The sequence below is a fragment of the Argiope bruennichi genome, chromosome 8 (assembly GCF_947563725.1).
Source record: "Argiope bruennichi chromosome 8, qqArgBrue1.1, whole genome shotgun sequence".
NCBI lineage: Eukaryota > Metazoa > Arthropoda > Arachnida > Araneae > Araneidae > Argiope > Argiope bruennichi.
This window is the reverse complement of record NC_079158.1, coordinates 101,823,542-101,838,442: the sequence shown is the minus strand read 5'-3', so window position 1 is coordinate 101,838,442 and position 14,901 is coordinate 101,823,542. Positions and strand designations below refer to the sequence as shown.

At 29.9% G+C, this 14,901-nt stretch overlaps 1 protein-coding gene across 6 annotated transcripts in view; it reads right to left on the bottom strand.

Annotated features, from left to right (window-relative positions):
- LOC129980850 (homeotic protein antennapedia-like) overlaps positions 1-14,901 on the bottom strand; it is a 788,317-nt gene that overhangs the window by 46,533 nt on the left and 726,883 nt on the right. For 5 of the 6 annotated variants that reach the window (XR_008785259.1, XR_008785261.1, XR_008785260.1 and 2 more), the window contains one exon: positions 1,990-2,074. The gene's annotated coding sequence lies outside the window, so the exon portion shown is untranslated. Of the gene's footprint in view, positions 1-1,989; positions 2,075-3,237; positions 3,525-14,901 lie in introns of those variants that run through there. The other variant, XR_008785264.1, reaches the window with a different exon arrangement.

Sequence of the window (14,901 nt, the reverse complement as noted above, 5' to 3'; positions counted from 1 at the left end):
CTGTGTAAACGCATTGTTCGAATATGATTTTCTGCCTATCTATCCGTCTATTTCATTAGCTGTCTATAAACAAGATAATTCGAAAACGTTTTGAGTACATGGTACATGGTAAAAATTTGGTACATGGTAAAAATTTGGTACATGGTTACTATTCCAAATTAGTAGATTTTCATCAAATTTAGAATGAAATCCATTCAGAGCAAGTCTGTCTGTTTAACTATCAGAATATGATAACGCGATTACTACAAAATAGAGGCAACTAAATGAATAAAATTTGGTATACAAATTTAATCTCTAAAGTGTAGATGCCAATCAAGGCGTTAATCGTCTATCGATTTGTACTTTAAAAGCATGTGATCTGTACTTTAAAAGCATGTGATCTGTACTTCAAAAGCATGTGATCTGTACTTCAAAAACATGTGATCTGTACTTCAAAAGCATGTGATTTGTACTTCAAAAGCATGTAGAGGTGATAACTCAAAAACGCAATGACAAATGTATCAAATTTAGTATGTGATTTTGAAATTTCAATTACAATTCCGTGACAAATTTTGCTGCTAATTGTTTGAAAAAAAAGGCCTCCAAAATACACATTCGGTTTTCTATTACTTACGCATTAACAGCATCCTAGCGATTAATCACCAAAAAATTGTCAAACATTGCTCTCCATTAGTAACATTTCGCCAATGGCATGCGGTTAATAATATATAAATATTAAAGAGTATGCAAAAACATTTCAAGGAGACCAGTTCCGCTGGTTTTACATCATCATTTAATTAATATCAAGAATCTCTCCTTTTTAGAATACTGGTCAGTAATTACATTTTGTAGTTACTTGAGTAATTTGCTACTTGGATGTGAAATTTACATGCTCGGCATAGATTTTAAATTAAGGAAAAAAATGGAGAATTTTCAAGCAACCATTAAATTATGGATAAAAGTTTAATAATTGATTGGAAATAAAATTACACCAGGTAAGTATATCAATTTACATACATGAGTTAAATGCCATTTAGAAGTAAGTACAGCTATTTTCAGCACACTTCTACATCCTTACTTGATATCATGGACGTTTGTTCCCGTCTGAAAGGAAATCCAAACAGAGATCTCCCAATTATGAAAAGGGAATCATAATTTCTTAGAATGAGGATACAATACCAATATAAATAATATACATATCATTGCGTATACACACATCAAATGCATAGAAGCAGTTTAAATTAAATCCATAGCGCATATTTTAAAAAGAAAGAAATTAGGATATCAAAATTCGGAATAAAATATCATACAAGTAAATGTCACACAAAATCTTTAGTAATGTTGGCCATGTGTTTATGACGTCTGCTTACTTTTCGTCGTCATTACAGGAAGAAATTCCTACATTTTTTTTCAGCAGCATTGAATGAAAACTTCGGTATGACATGAGTTTTAAGCTTCACAACTTATTTTAAACCCACTTTTACACATTTAATGTATTTTTGATCTTTTTCTTTAACTGTATTTGTAACGAAAGAGTATTTTGTTAGTCATCTCTAAATATACTTATCTCGAAATACTTTAAGAACCAATTTGCTTTTAGCATTTTGAAGTTCTTTTTTTAATTTAAAAGAATTCCATACGTTCTCTTTTACACTAAATGAAGATGCATTAAAGTTATATGGATGCCATAACTAAATAATTTTACAAGCAGGCTAAAAGTAGAGTTAAAAAACTAATTAAAACAGGAAAGAAACTAGGTAAGTTATTCTAAAACAAGTTCCATAATATTTTCCTTTAGCAGAGCTAAGCATTGCAATTTCTGTCCCTTTTAACAATTTTTTTTAAAACATACCAATGATATGTTCAATATCACTTTAAAAATTTCCTATTATACATCAAATAAAATAAGATTAATTTGTATACGAAAAAGTACTAATAAATATTTATTAATTTTTGAAAAATATAATTATTACAATTATAGGAAATATGAATGAATTATTATTAGCTTACCATTTCTTCACTCATTGTATTAAAAAATACAGGACAAATTATGACTTCACAGCAGACAAGGTTGGAAATCTTTTCAGAAACTAATCTAAAGAAAGAAAAATATTAATTATTCATTTTTTTATAGTGCGCATTAAAAATGATAGTTTATTTTTTAAGATCAATACATTGCTGCATATTTAAAGAAAAATTTTTTTTTATAAAAATACTTGAAACTATTCAAATTAATTGTCTAAATTAGTGTAACTTGAAATTTAATTCCCAATGTAAATTTTATTTTTTGGATTTTATTTTGAAATAAAAACTGTAAACGTTATTCTAGGATGGAAAGGGATCACATTAAAATAAAACCAGTATATTTCGAAACTTTACAAACAGCTATAAAAAGGGGGGGAGGTACTTAACTTGTTTCTGTGCTGTACATGAAACAACTTTTTCCTTGCATGTGTACATAAGGATGATAATAATAACAATAATAATCTTCTAAGCACATGGAACACAATTTTTGAAATAAAATATTTTAGAATTGTGTAATTTCCATTTAAATGATTTTTACATAGAGAAATTATTATAATGAGGACTTGATTAACGCTTTATCCCTCCTTAGCAGCAGAATACAATAACGTTCCAAAATATTTCAGGAATGTGAATTGCATCATATTTGATGCAATACTTATATTTCCACAGAACAACAATATTGTAAAATATTGTATGGTGTATAACAGTTTTCATAATATTGCACGATTCTCTATATCAATCTCTACAATAATCTTTATTAGTGATGAAACCATTCTTGAAAACTAAGGAATGAAGATTCTGTCAATTCTTTTCATATTTATTGGCAAAACAAAATGTTAATGCTGCTATGAATATAAAATTTTATTTAAGAGACTCAAATGTTAGAATCCATTCATAATTAGGGGCAACAAAAAAATGTTTGGCAAAAGTGACTTATTTGATATAATATCGAATAAAGTTCATCTTGCAAATAACAATTGTGCCACCTGAGGATTCAGTTTGCAATAACAAGTTTTCAGAATTCAGGGATATGCTACCAAATGACTAAGTTAAAAAAAAAAATCTAAGCTTTTTATTAAATGAAATTTATTTCGCACTCTTAACATTTCAGAGTTATGTTATTTGCACAATGAAGACATCCATTAAGTTAACGTCCCCAGTGACAGAACGCAGCATTATTCCAAAATATCGCATTCACAGAATAGGGGGTGCACAAGAATTGACGACGATTACCTCATCTTCAGCTTTTAATAACAACGAAGAAGGTTCCCTTCCTTCATTAAAGCAGCAGCCGAGGTTTGCTGATAGAAACAGGCGTGTGTATGCAACCCCCCACCTCCCTCCTTCTAACCTGATTAATCGCAAGTTCGGTTGCGGACTGAAGAGTGAGTTCCAAACGGCAGGAACACAGCGTGACGGGTGAGGGGAGGATGTTCCTGCCTGAAAGATGTTCTGCTTTTCCAGAGATAATAACCGATTATGCACACCTCACTCAGAGTGTAACTCTGTTTCCAACTCTTTAGAACTAAAAGTCTGTTGTTTGTAAGAAGCTATCCTGGCGTAGAAATTTGCTCCCTCACAGTTCTTGGAAACACGCAACAGTAGATAAAAAGATCCATTGTTTGGCGAGAAAACAGTTGTTAGTCGGCGATTTTTTTTAAAATCTTTGTGCACTTAATTGGGAGATAAATAGGACTGTTGTGATTTCGTGTAGCTACATACGACTTAAAAGTAATCAATCCTGTTGGCAGTCATTAACTGTCTTGCCTGTCTTCACCTAGCAAACAACAGAGCGATGGCCCACAATTTTATATTTGGCGAGAAGAATTAAATATGGCTTATCAATGATTCATCATTTTGAACAATTAGTGTGATTCGAATGAGATTGCTATAACATTAACATTTTCTATTTAGCCCGAATCAAACGATTCTTAATCTGTATTAAAGAAGCCTTTTCAATATTCATTATTATTAAAAGTTAATACTACTACATCTCATTTATCACATATTTTCATTCATTTTATCAGAATTTTCTGAATGTCTAATAATAAGTCCTTCAATCGCAATACCCATTGTATATAAAGATAATTAATTAAGAAATTAAATTTAAGTGAAATATTTAAAGTTAAGATATCCAGATAGTTGAATTGGATTCCCTTTTACTTATCTTTAATTTAGTTTTCGTTATTATCTTTTTTCTCTATTATGAGTATACACGCTCAGAAAGAAAATAAAGTCGTAAAATCTACATGAAATAAAAGCATTATGAGATAAGAAAGAAACCAAAGATTTAAGAGAGATAAGTTTAAGGATGTTTTCAATGTAAATATTGCAAGCACAAAGAAAATACAAAAAAAAGTAATAATAATGCTCTTGAAATCACTTCATTAATTTGAAAGATCTGAATGTAGGTATGCAGATATATGGGGTTTATTGGCGCAAGAGCCACGTATGGCCATGCTGCGCCAAACATATGGTAGGACGAAGGATCTGGAGTACCTGTTCAAGAGACTCAATGTTCTTTCTAGTGTTAAATGTGCCTATACTGGTGCAATTTTAGAAGCAACTGATATGATTGCAGCAATCACCAAGATAATATGTTTGGGTATCTTTTGATTTCCATACAGATTCATGGGTAGATAAGATAATCCTGTCATCCAACAGTTCCGCGTTTAGATAAGACAATCCTGTCATCCAACACATCCATGTTTTTATAAACCCATCATCCATATTTGGATAAGATAATCCTGTCATCCAATAGATAATAATTTGTGGTTGGGCATACATTACTTTTCAAGGTGTAGATTTTGTCTGTACTTGCTTAGAAGGTACATGATCTTCCGTACAATTGTAGAAACATACACATACTCCTAATGCGAAGGGAGCTTATGGTCGAATAATTCTCTTGGCCGATAGATAAAGGAGTTTGGAGAAAACCAATTGAACTAAAACGGGTAAGATTTGTATTTTAATGTCCAAAATGTAGAACACAAATTTTAATTTTTTCAATGTAAAAGTTCATTTTCGCAATTCAAACCAGCAGAAATCTAATGCATACTGGAGCTAAGGAAAACATCTAATATGTTGTTGCTAGAAGAGAGATAAAACCGTTCTAAGCGATGACAATGCTATTTAATTTTGGCCAGAAGACAGAACTTTGTTAACTAAAGTGTTAATCAATATTTATATTTGAGATGAAATTAAACTGAACTTGCTGATGTGGTCAATCCCATCGGTCAAGAATGATAGAGTTATAATAGTCTAAACTTACTTTTAGAGTATTCAGCCATTGAAGAATTCCATTGCAATAACATTGAGAATTTTCAAGAAGAATAAATATTTTTGTTGTCTTTGAAGTTTGAATTTTTAATGCAAAAATGCTCAGCTCTTCTTTTTGCTCAAAAACAACAATCGTATAATTTGCATTTTCTTAAATAATCAATCTCACTTTCATACGTTTAGCAATAATCGTAGCAAAAGTTACACCACGAACAAAAAAAAAAAAAAAAAAAGAGTTGCATAAATCCAATTACGTTACAATAGATTCTCTGCTGAAACACATACACATTTGACAAGTTGAATTAGTTCATCCTTGTTGCTACCTAATTGATACGTGGACCTAATTGTTCTTGAAAGCAAGAGATAGCTTCATTTCAATGTTGGAACAAAAATAGAAGAAAAGGAATAAAGAGATAATTGAAAATTTGACATGAGAAATAATTTTAAAAGTGATATTTAACATGTATTTAGTTAATATTCTGAGTGCGTATACTGCACTTTATTCTTGACACAGTCTTCTTGAAATTGAAGGATCAAAACAGAAATAGATTGTGAATATGAACTAAGATCTGTCTTGGATAGTTAATTAAACCAAGATTTTGAGAAATTATACTAGTTGCAAATATTTTTTATCAGCATTTTATTTGTCTAACATCATGGTGCAAGTTCAATATACATTGATTAAGTTATTCCGTAGGAAATCTAGTATATGTGGTACGAAAACAGAGGGATGGGAATTAAATGGATCTTCATCATTATTAAATTTATATGCTTAAAATAATTATGAAATACAAAAAAAAAAAAAAAAAAAATCAGTCCTCCACCTAGCCACAAACATTAGCCTGATTTTGTCAATTTTTATTTCGCCAGAAAGTTAATGATCCTTGAATAAGTCATCACTAGTGCTTACCCTTTAGCATCCATTTTTCAGAGACTTCTCAAATATTTGACATATTCCACTTCCTCAACAACTGGACTGATTTCACTAACTGATTTTGCAATTTACATACAAAGTGTTCTATACTTATTATGTAAGAATAACTTAAAATAGCACTTCCATGTGTTGCGATAAGATGTAGTTCATCAAAATTGGTGGAGGTTTCTAATTGATTCTTATTAATATGGTAGAAAAAACTGTTGGTCATTAAAAGCAACTAGATATTCATTACAATTAAGAACAGTAAGGAGAAGTTGAGAGCAAAACAGTCATATTAAGCCATATTTAGTTAAAAGTTATATGTATATATATATATATATATATATATATATATATATATATATATATATATATATATATATATATATATATATGTATGTATGTATATATGTGTGTGTAATGATATTTTAAACTTTTAATTTAATCCAAATTAATTGCCAACATTTTATATTAATTTAGCCCATAGTAACTGCATTCTAAAAATATTCTCTTATTTCTTGATCCAATTCCACTTTCGGTTTAATTAATCCCTTTGTAAAAATAATGCGCTATGTATCAAATGAAAGTGATATCTTCTGTGCTCTTGAAAAGGTGTCAAAGGTCATTCCATCGCCACATGGCCGGCAATCCTATGTTATATAAGGCTAGTAATCATTTGTTCGGCCCTTTTTTTTTTCTTTTTGCCTTCTTTCTTACTTCTGTTTGTAAATAAATTGCTTTCATGAAATGGATATTAAAATTAATTTTAAAATGTAAAAAGTATCTTCAATGTCTTTAAACCTGCTACTTCAAACAAAATATGTTATATATTATTTAGTCGACAGGATTCGAAAAGTATTATATATATATATAAATTTTTGGACGAAAATAAAATATATTTCGTAATTTTAGTTGACATTATTTATAATACAAGATTTCATAATACAAAGAAGAAAAATTTCCTCTATTTAGAAATTCTGGGACAAAAATTAGATAGTGAACTCAATTTCATTGTAATCAGGTACACGCTTTGATAAAAAGCTGCAAATATTCATATATTATTTCAAATTTGTTTACATAAATAAGGTAATTTATTACTAGATGAAAATAATGATTTAATGAAAGTATGAAGCTGCTTTTATTGTTTATAAATTATTCAAGCAAATATGTGGAATTATGAATAACCGCCATAGAGACACGCATTTCTAAGCAAAAATAAGTGAGAAAAAGAAATTTAATTAAACAGCCCATGTTTTCAAGAGTTCATTAAAAACAAGCTTCAGATTTAATAGAAACAAGTAATCTCTTTTTCATGATTAAGCTTTTGATAGTTTCCGAGATTTCTTACAGAATGATTAAACATCTTTCTTGAAATATATATCGCTCCCTCCCGTGTTGAAATGAATTAGAAAGAGGAATTGTTTTAAAATAAATCGAAAGTGTAATACAAGAAGAAAGAAAGTAATCTACAAAACGCTTTTAACACGAATTTTTCCTTCAGAGATAAATTGAGTTTGAAGAGGGATCGCAGAGGCTTGGATTTTTCATTTTTGAACTCACGTAATAATTCTCCGTCAGAAGGATTAAAAGGTAAAAACACAAAAGTAGCTGCAATAGATCAGTTCTTCGCTCATTTTTTTTGCTTGATTTTTTTATATTTTCTTTGGGTAAACTATAAAACAAATTTTAGATTACTTTATAAAGATTTGGCATTTTTAAAAAAAAAAGGGAAATGAAACAACAACAAAAAAAAAGAACCTACCAAATAAAAAAAAAACACATTTAAAAATGGTTATTGAAGAATCATAAATAGATAACTATTTGTTGTGTAATCAAGCTTATAAAACAGAAAAATATCAACTTAATAAACATTATAAAATTCAGATGTATTTTATTATCAAAGTTATAATGTTTTTCGAAAATTATAGCTAAATTCAGCAGCCAACTTTTGAAAAGTCATTTACTAAGTGTTAATTGAAATTATTATATAAAATAATTTATTTAATCCAACGATAAAAATAATCAAAGATATAAGGTTTTTAAAACAACATAACTAAATTCAACAGACAGTTTTTAAAAATTCATTTACTAAGTGTTCATTATAAGCATTTGAAATTATGTTATTCAATCATTATGTTATTCATTATTCATTCATTAAAAATTCATTTACTAATTTTCATTATAAGCATTTGAAATTATCATATAAAAATAATTTAATAAATTCAACGATAAAAATAATCAAACTGCAAAGGATAACTAAATACAACAACTATCCTTTGAAAAGTCATTTACAAAGTGTTCATCATAAGCATTTGAAATTATCATATAAAAATAATTTCATGAATTTAACGATAAAAATAATCAAAGTTATGTTTTTTCGAATAACATAGCTAAATTCAACCGTTAACTTCTAAAAATTTACTAAGTGTTCATCATAAGCATATGAAATTATCATATAAAAATAATCCTATAAATCAAATAAAAATTATCAATAAATTTAACAATAAAAATCGACTGTTTAACCAAATGAAAATATTCTTATCTGACGGATTCAAAATTATCGCTTAAAATCATTTCCATTTTAATCAAAGGAGCCATTTATTATTTATTGTATTGAAAAAAGATTTTTTTTAAAGTAACTTTTATTCATTTACCATCCTTTTCATTCATTTATATCTAAAAAATTTCCATTTTATCTACCTTTAGAGATAACTTCGTGTAATATATAAACTTTTTGAAAAAATTTATTTGATCGGATTATGATCAACTGAAATTTTGCTTTTCAAGGCTAGCTTATAAAAAAAACCCTTGCATGGTACAAGGCTTCGTGAAATCAATATTGGCTTCATGAAATCTTATTCCTTGAAAGAAGTCAATAGGTTATTTCATGCAAAAAAAATTTTTCTTTAAAAATCACACCAACAAGATTTAAAGCAATAATTTCATTTTACTTTAAAAATTCATTAGAATAAAATTGTTTCTTAAAAGAATTTCTCTCCAATTACGCATATCAAGATTTTTTAAAGAAATATATACATAATTATTAAGGCAATTTATATTCTTCGTGGGTCTTTTTTTTTCAAGTAGCTTTATAGTAAAATAATAAATATTTAATCCACAACAAGATTATGGAAGATGTTTGAATAGCATTTACCATTTAAATTTTATCTTGCCAATGAGAAGTGAATATATCAATTTATAATCGCATTCTAGTTTTTGATGAATTATTAACTACAAATAAATCTAATAAACTTTTATTCCACAGTTTGAGCAGCGGTCAGAAATGGTTTAATTGATTTTCAGCTTCGAAATCGATAGTTTTAGATCTGATTTCCCTATTAACTCATCGTATGGGGGGTGGGGGGTAATAGGTATAATTTGTGTTGTTATATGTCACTTTTATGTTGTTAGTGTTTTATTTCGATTGACAAATCTGGTCAATGAGATGAGAACCCAAATGTGTCAATTTTGTTGATTAAAGCAAGTACTTGTTGAATTCAAGAAAGGTGAAATTTATTTTATTTGAATTATGGAATTTTATATTGATATCTTATTACAGGAGATAGAGTACTGACACAGCTCATCAAGGAGCTATGTCAGTACTCTATCTACACAGCTTCCTGAGACTGACAAAACCCCACGTATAAGGATAATCACATATTACTTCTCTGACCCGCCCTAAGACATATAGAAAAGATTTGTATGACCGGAACCTCGGTCTCTCAATGAGTTCCAAGGGCAATCAATCCTGTAGAAGACATCGGTAAGGGGCCGTAACCACTTGCACCTTATTTCTTTACCACCAAGTTAGCTAGAACCAACTACAATGCCGAAAGCTTGTTATATATGGGGAGTAATTATCTTCCAAAAGGACTTTCAAGGGAAACTGACCCATTTGTTTCATTAGAAGAAAAATACCCATCAGTCAACCCGATCGCAGAAAACAATCCTTTCATAAAAAGCCCTTTTGTTTATCAATTTTTGAATAATTGTGTTTTGGAGCACTGCCAAGAAAAAATAATAATAACTCACAGAAGGGCTCATAATTTCTTTTTGCTTACCATCCAATCCACAGTTTAACTCCCTTCAACCCTGGTTCGACCTTATGCCATTATGATGAAAATGCTTGTGGTATGCTCTGTTGTTTTCACCCTTAGCTTATGATGGTCTAAAATTGCAAGGCATATCCCATAAACGTGAGTGTATGATTGAACTGATCTTTATTATAAAATGATTTTTTTAAGAATCATGATTCATTTGATCTTATAGACTTTTATATATCAAATTGCATGTGTCATTAAAAAACAGCATTTTACTCGGTTCATCTTTCACGTGTGACATAAAATATAATTATAAAGTTTACTTATGAATTTATAATTCAGCACGTTTTTTGCATCTAACCACTAACCACAGGGAAAGAAAAATTATCAACTCATTTATAAAGTTTCTAAACTTGTTTGTATTCGGAAGTTAAAGGCGACATATTAATAGTTTATTTTCTACTCCTTTGCTTCTGCCGGCCTGAAGGAGGGTAAATTAACTGATTCTGATGCAGCAGCGGGATATTTGGAAATGTTCCACGGGAAATGTTTACTGCTGCCAAAACTGTGAGGAAAATGCTCTTTCAAATGCTAAAACTTTTCCGGATATCAGTTGTGCAGCTGAAACGCTGGAAGAAGGCTACAAATACCAAGATGCGACACGTCACTCAAGTAATAGAAGAACTTTATTCTAGCCTTTTTTTAATACCAAAAAAAAGAAAAAAAAAAAAGAAAAAGATTAATGAACACTAGACATTTTTTTTTTACTGTGATCAACAATGCCGAGAAGTTGACAGAGAATTTATGAAAAAAAAAAAAAAAATGTAATATGAAAAATGCATATCCCTCATTTTTTAAGGGCAGCTAACTAGCGTCAACACAACTGCCTATATACAATACATAAATAAATAAATATGTAAGAATCAATATATGGAAATAAGAAACCAATGTAGTAATCAGTTATTGAGACATGCTAAACTGTTCAACTTTTCAATAAGATACTGAAATATTCGAAGTTCAAAGTGAACTATATTTCTTTAATATTTTTAATTGCTGTATCCTTGAATAAAATAATTATAATCAATACAAATTATAATTCATGCCTGTAAAGTCTTTAAACTAACAGGAGTAGTCTCCCTAGAACTTCCTCTTATATTTTCTAATGGTCCCACCGGGACACCATATATGGAGATGAGGAGCTTCCGGCATGGTGGTTGGTTCTCAGAACCAGAGTAGGTACAGAAATGGTGGAGGTTGCTACTTTCTTCCGATGACGGGACGTGCTTCCCACGGGAAAGACTGTATCGTGGCCGGTGATGGCCCATAAGATTGAACCATAGTTCCCTCCAAATTGGTCGCTATTCAAATTTAACCGAATGCTTTTAATTAGGCGGGATGGAGTAGTCTTATGTGGTTATATTCTCTAATGAGGGTACTATTTCATTCATCTCGATAAAAATTGTGAACCTTGGGTAAAGTTCCAGTTTACATGGATTGGAGAAAATATCTATAAAATATTGATATTTCGCTTTAATCTAGCATTTTTATTGAATCAATTGCTGACATGGGATTAACACGCAAGTACAAGAAAATCAAATATGTATATATACTTTTGGTGTGGTTTTTCCTATCGAATGAAATTGCAAATAGCCATAGAGCTATCATTGCAGACACAAGATCACATACTAAATTTTATTTATTTAAATCATTGCATTTTTGAGTTATTGTAAGTACCAGACGACAGACGGTCAACACTTTGATGGTTTTTTTTTATTTAAAATTCGATATGAATCTGCATTTTAGATGCTGAATTTCTGTACCAAATTTTATTTACCTAGCTCTTTACATTGTATGGTTATCAAGTTTATTTGTACACGAATAACCGAGTAGATAAACCTTCTCGAAATGGATTCCATTCGAAATTTGATAGAAATCTACATATGTATTGTAAAATCTGTATACTAAATTTCATTCATCTAGCTTAAAGCATTTTTGAGTTATCCTGTTCTTAGAGAGATATAATTTCAAAAAATGTGTTTTTCTGACTGTGGAAGATTTAAATTGCAGAATTCTCCCCCAATTAATCATAAAAAACTATTTAATAAATTGGCATTTAACTAGTTTTTCAGATGTTCGTACAATCTTGACTGGTTATGACAACTAAATTTATTGCACGTATTTGCCATTTAGCAACATTTTTTATCAAAACATTTATTATAAAATTAAATATAAAATATTTTTCTACCCAAAATTATTTCTTTCCTTTTATTTATTGTGATTATTTAACAAAATGCTATTGTATTATATTATATCTTACTATTTTGTCATACTAAATGTAAATCTAAAATCCCCTTTTTATTATAAAGTCACAGTGAACAAAATGAATTTTGTTATATAAAATATATAATTGAATTTTGTTACTCATTTATAAATATACATCTGAGTCACAATAACAATAAAGGTTTTAGAGTATTGAAACACAATGGCAAAACTGAAATTCTGGTATCTTCAAAAGAATTTGATTATAAAAGTTCATCTTGCAGGAGCTTACATTAAGAGAGGAACAAAGAACAGGTACTACCAAATATTAAATATCTGAATCGATGATCTTTACATCAGTGTCTTAACTATGACTATAGATCATGATCTCAATATTATAAATTTGTACCGCTAACAACTTTTTGTGTATTTTTTGTCTTAATATAAAAAATAATAGAAGAGGGAAATGTTTCTAATCGGGGTAATATAAAGTAGCGGTTGTAATTAAGAAAATTCAAAAACTGCAGCATTATAGCAACTTTTCTATAAACAGTTCAATAACGATAAAATAAAAACACTCTAAACTTTATTTTGAAACGGAATTTTTATAACTTCGGAATCATTTGTCCAATTGAAACGCTGTAAATTATTATTTAGAATAAGAATTATTTTAATAGTACGGCCATTTTTAAAAATCATTCGTAATATTAAAACGAAATAAAATGTTAAAGCTTTTATGATTTTCTCATTGATTTTTTGTTGTTTTAAATATTAAATGCTTTACTAGATGCCTTTACTTATAATCCCGCAATATTAAGCAGCTCAAATGTTTATTTGGATACATTGAGGATTTTTTTTTTTTTCAAATGCCACTTCAAGTGCTCACTTTTCTACATATTCAACTTATCTCCCCCCCCCAAAAAAAAAAACATCTCTCCCCGATCCCTCTCTGAGAATACTCAAGCGCCCCGCATTCTTAATCTCTCTTACACAGTAGAGCCCCATTCTCGCCCTCAATGGTCAGAGGAGAGGTCACTCCAGTCCTCCTGGGGAAAAGACGTGGGGCGGAGAGGATACGGTCGCCCCTAGTAGCACTCCGGCCATCCATCTCCGTGACAGGTGGGGCGGCGTCCGACCTACCTTGGGGCACCTCCCTGCCCCCCGCCTGACATTAGCGATGTTGTGTTATGGAGACGGAGACTAATGAACAGGGAGAGCGAACACGAAAGCAGTTTCATATCTAAATAAAGAAACCCGTCTCTCAGTTCGTATCACTACTCTTCTTCATTTCCAGGGGTTGCCTCTCACCCCACAGAGTGGTGATGGGGAAATCATTCGAATAGGATGCCGACACTTTTATAAGGGGTGTATGAATCCGGAAACAAATAAGATGAATGAATATATTGGCCTATGTGAAAGTGAATCATTTTGGAAAGGACTTTCACAGTTTCTTTTAAGTTAGTAGTTTATTTGGGATTCCAGAGTTGGTCAGAAATGATCATTTTTACAAAAACTTTTAAATTTTCGGTTCTTGTTTCATTTAAAATTTCTAGCCTGGTTTAAGGGCCGGAAATGTTCTAGTTTAGAGACCTATTTGTACTAAAACATTGGCTGTGTATTTGGTACATGTTAAATCTGATGTAAGTAACCAACCAGTTTTCATATAGCAGAATTGTGATGGGTATTACGAAGTTCAAGATAAAAATTACTAGGTTTGTTCCAAAATAGCCCTTTTGTTTCTTCCAAACGGGTATGTTTGGAAATAACTAAAGTTAAATGGGTGCTAATAAATTAAAGTAAATGAATAAGCAGCTCCTCAAATGTAGGGTGGAGGATGAATCTTAACACAAAGTATTTCAACTCCAGCCTATATATTTTTTCACGTTTTGTTTTAAATGAAAATGCATATTCTCTAGATATGTCACCATTATCTGCCTCCCATCCCCATCCATTTTTGAGAGTTATAACCTTGATGAAGTTTTTGTAATCTACATAATATAGAAAGCAAGGTTACTGTAATATATACATCTGCGTAGAGAGTAATGTTACTGTAATATACATCTGCATAGAGAGAAGGTTACTGTAATATACACCTGCATAGAGAGTAAGGTTACTGTAATATGCATTTGCATAGAGAGAAGGTTACTGTAATATACACCTGCATAGAGAGTAAGGTTACTGTAATATGCATTTGCATAGAGAGTAAGGTTACTGTAATATGCATTTGCATAGAGAGTAAGGTTAAGAAATATAATTAATAGAAATGCAGCCAATAATCTTGGCATGGTAAGCATTATAGATAGAGAAGATTCCATTCCAAGGAAATCTAATTTTTTTTATGTTATTGTATATTTACATCTACAATGTACAGTGAATAATAATTTAAAAAAAAATCTTAACTAT